This window comes from Copadichromis virginalis, linkage group LG2, assembly GCF_057382275.1.
Source record: "Copadichromis virginalis isolate Kocher_CV1m ecotype Utaka linkage group LG2, C_Virginalis_male_GT1.1, whole genome shotgun sequence".
In the NCBI taxonomy this organism is placed as follows: Eukaryota; Metazoa; Chordata; class Actinopteri; order Cichliformes; family Cichlidae; genus Copadichromis; species Copadichromis virginalis.
The window spans coordinates 8987220-8992103 of record NC_140619.1 but is presented as its reverse complement, the minus strand read 5'-3'; positions in this window follow the sequence as shown (position 1 = coordinate 8992103).

Sequence of the window (4884 nt, the reverse complement as noted above, 5' to 3'; positions counted from 1 at the left end):
CATGTGACGGAGAGAATTGGATTGAGAGAAATGTAAGTTAAAAAATAAATAAATAAATGATATGACAAATGCTTAAATAGATATTAACTGCAGCAGACATCAGCAGTAAAAGCCTCACTATAATCAGTCTGTAACAATATGGATATTGGATATATGCTTAGAATGTAAGCATATATGTCACCACGCATCTTATAAAAGTCAGTCAATAAGATGAAGAACCAGTATTATTAGTAGCTTTGTGTTGAATATCCTCATGTTTTTAATCTGCCTGTAACTTTTATAACTCCTCTTATATCTCTGTGTTCACTCCCAGCCTTCAGAGATCCACTGAGGTCTTATTCTAACTCTTCAAATCGGCTTTATGCTGAATCAAAAACCACCGGTGTGACTCAAATGAGATCTACTCTGCTGGAGGAACAAGCCTAACATCTATGACATCCAGGAGATAAGAGTGTGCGAAATCTCTGTAAAGAGATCAGTGTTCCCTGTGTGGACAGAGTCAGTTGCGAAGGCTGGCTGCCTTTATTGTTGTTTTCCATGCGGGGAACCTCATGGGGTCAGACGTAATTCTCCAGCACAGCGTGAATGGAGATGAATCACTGCTATGGCAGGAATCTTAAAGCAGATGGCACCTTTTCAGCTCTATGCAGGAGTTTCAGTTCCTCCAACCTGTTGTCGGAGAGGAGCACGGTGTAGAATGCGTGATGTATTTTTGTGCTTTGCGTGCTGCACACCTTTTATTGTTTTGCTTGCTCAGCTTTTTCTGTACCTGTGGAAAAGTTCACATGCCCTTTGAAAGGATCTAAGCTGACTTCCTGTTTGCTGCTCTGCTTTTCTGCACTGAAATAATTTGCTGTCATTTTCGACTCACGAAATCTCATGGCAGCTTATTCTGTAAAAGTCATTCCTTGTTCATCACACCTCTGCTGCTCCTACTACAGCAAAGTATGCCTGCAATTCTTAGTGATTGCTCCCTTTTACATTTTAAAATAATGCGGATGACAAGCCTTGACAGAGACACAGGTGCACAGATAGCAGTCTAACTCATATATTTGCAAGGGAGTAATCAGGCCGTGGGCTCCTTGGCTGCGATTTCACACACGTTTGGCAGCAGACGTTCACTCAGTGACATAATGACTTGTTGTTTTCCAAGAGCATCCAGTCTGATTTCTGCCTGCATGTCCAGCTGTAGACTGTAGATCGCAAATTGTCTAAATGAAAGGCCATTAACATCTGTCACACGCAATTATGTTTAGCATCCTTGTCTCTAATTCCATTCTGCCCAGCAACACATTGCCAGGAGATGTTTCCCTTCATTTTTTAGACCGCCCAGCTTGCGAATCACTGCTCTTTGGACAGTTGCACTGATGATCGCTTCCGACAGAAGACTGGGAACAAAACACCAGGCGTGTAAACTGTCCACTGACAGACTCAGGGTCAAGACCCACTAAAAATAATCCAAGGAAAAAGCTTTTTTCAGTGTTGATTGCAGCATGTTAATATTAAAGTCTACAGCATGTTTGACCTAAAAAGGCAGTCTATCACCAATACTGATTTACAACAGAAAGCACACTGAGAATTTGAAGCAGTTAATCTGTTTTAATGAAAAGTTTCAACATCTACTGACCGAGCTGCCAGCTTCTGTGAATGATTTGATACAAGCAAAAAGATCCCCGTCATCCTAAAACGTTTGGACTCTGTGGCCACACTAAGGAAAAGTGGCTAGTGTCATTTTTGTGTATTAAGGATTTCTTTCGGTTTTGAGATGCGACCTATGTTCAACCTCTATATTATTGACAGTGTTCTCTTAATATTCTTACTTTGTATTTTCTTATGCTTGTGAGTTTTTGTTATCTATGCCTTTAGTTGTTTGTTTAGCTTTGGAAGACTTCAGGTTTGTTATTAGTTCCCTTATGTGTTCCTATAAAACAAATCCACTCACTAAAGCCTGTTTAAACTGAGTCCTTTGACCAGGTTACATGGAGGCAGATGGTACAAGAGTGTGTACAAACGGCAGTACCGGGGCATGTACCCATCTAACACTGAACATCATTAATGCAGGCCAAAGTTCACGACACAACATCCCTTATGGACTCCTGAGCACAAGCGGCATAGATGAGTCATTAATGGTGTTATGCACCACTGACCTGCTGACCAGCTCCAAGGATGCCAAAGATCAGTGGCTCCATGATATCCTCACAAGCTTTCAGTACAATTCATAACTTTTCATGAATCACTGTACAAATGCACATCAGATTTCCTGTAAATTTGTTAATTCCTAAAAAATCATTAGCAGTTTTTAAATAGATTACTATTGCATGCTTTTGGCCCTAGATATAAAGCAGTGAGAGCAAAAGAAGTACAAAACCTATATTTTAAGTCTTGGCTCAACTGAGACAAGCACTGAAGTTCAATAAACCTTGAAACCAGTGGAAACCTTTTTCTTATAGCTCAAAGCAATCCACAGACACATGTGGGAATTTCTGACCATGGGAACAATTGCTCTTACTTGAAGCACAATATATTTTCTCAGTTTCTTTTCTCTGGGCTTAAAAATCTCAAAGCATCAAAGAACACAGAGCCGTTTGTTGTGGGGATTTCTTCAAAAGTTCCTCACCTTTTGGACGGCAAAGAAGGTGCGACTGTGCACAGAGACTTTAAAAAAAAAAAGTATGTATGCTGTTTTCAAGCTACTCACCATCTATGAAGGGTCTGACATAGTTTTTAATGTGATGTCTGGAGCAGCTGGTCACTTAAGGAGCAACTGTAAAACTGGCTCTGACAATATCACACGAGTGTGTCCATAGAGCAGATCGATTCCCTGAAGAACATCGAGATTCAAAGCCACGCAGACCTTCGGAGAGTCTCAGCTTTGGCTTTAACGCTCTCTAGAGCAGCGACATGAATCCTTAATATACAGCTGAGAAATATCTTCTAGTTTCCATAGAAACTTTTCAAGCCTTTCCTGCTCTTGCAGTATTATCAGCACCCTTTTACTGGTTTCCTGTGAAAATTTACAGCTCTCATGAAGACCTGGGAACTAAGTGGGAGTGAAACCTCGCCAACACAGCAGCTCCAAATAGCCCACATCGGATTCCCGAAGGCTCCCCTGCCATCTGCAACTCCACACACCCACCAGCAGCCAATACACTTGCTAACGGTGGTGGGGGTTAATTAATGGAGCCCTTGCTCAGAAACAGCAACCGTATGCATTAATCATCTCATCTATATTTACTATTCAATGCTTTGCTAATCCTTGATGTAGTCCAACAAAATCTGGTTTTGTTTTTTAGCGAGAAATGGAGCAGAACAGAGGAGTAAACCCTGAATATTAATGATTACGTTCCTGCTGCCTCGTCAGTGAAGTCGGAGAAATGACCACATGGATACACAGATGTGTTTCGCTGCAGTGCTGCTGTGTTTAGCCAAGTTGGCAGCCAGCAAAGGCTCTCATTCCCACTTTCCTGTCAGCTCATCCCCCATCTTTCTCTCAGATTTTTTGGACGACCTGATGCAGGGACAGATGGATCAGACCAGGCACCCTTGTTCCCTTCTGGGATTCAGAACAACAAGCCAAATGCACTGCAAAGTTACTTTGAACTTGATTACAGCTCTTATTACAGGGTGCTTTGTCAGCTCACAAGCTGCTGACTCATTCATCAAGCCGTATTGTCTGCTGCAAAAAGTGTTTCACCTACTGCTGCTTGATGAGTTAAATAGCTGTTGGTGGTGATGCACAATAGTTTGGGATTTTGCAATACATTAACTGTCACTGTAGTCCTCACTGCTGTTTGTGCTGTTTGCTTCCCTTCAGAGAGATGGCCTTTAAATCTGATAGCGTGGGCAGCACAAAATGCCACAGCTGGGAAACACAGACAAAAATACTCACTGAGATGGGTGAAAGAAAATATTTTATGATAAAATAAAAATGTAAAAAAGCTTCAGTGAGGTTTAAATGACTTCACTAGTACGACACCGTATTTATAGTTGACCAGTAATATGCATATCTTATATACTGGCATATCTTAAAGCAAATTTATGGTACAGCAAACGTGTCCATTTCCATAGGTATTCACCGACACAGAGGGTTTTGCCACCTGCACCAACATACTTGTGTGCAGTCCTTGATAAAACAAAAGCGCATAGCTCAAGGTGGATGAGGTTAAATGCTAATTAGTTAAAAACTGGGACAGAACAGACAGACAGTCGAGTTCATCATAAACAGGAGAAGCACAAAAACCATCAAAGACCAATAGTGTGCGACACAGTCTGTGGAGTGGAAAGTGATGGACCCAAATACAGATGAACGAAACTTGGAAACGGAACTTGATTATAACAAAGTGGAGGCCGAAAAAACTAAACATGAACCAAACACAAAAAAACATAAATGAGAAATATAGACACACAAAACCCAAACTGGGAAAACTAAATATACGAAAACCAGGAACACTAGGAAATACATGAACACCTGAGACATGGGAGGTTAGCAATAGATGACAAGCAGACAATCTGGCAACAAAAAGAGGAACACAAAGGGCTTAAATACACAGAGGGATAATGAGGGAATGAGACAGGAAAAGAGCACAACTGGCAGTAATCACACACAAAACTGAAAACAATAAGATAGGAGACTGTCAAAGTAAAACAGGAAACATGAGACAGGCACAGAGACACGGACTCAAACAATGAGAAGCACAGACATAAAAACATAACTTGACTAGATGTAACACAAGGAGACAGAACCTAAAGATCAGGAACTATAAATAACATAAGCAGAAAACAATCAAGAGAATCAAAACCATGAAAAACAACAGAGAACATAACTTAATCAGACCCAGTCCCGTGACATAAATCATGTTCTGTCAAACCTAAAGTCAAATGTAA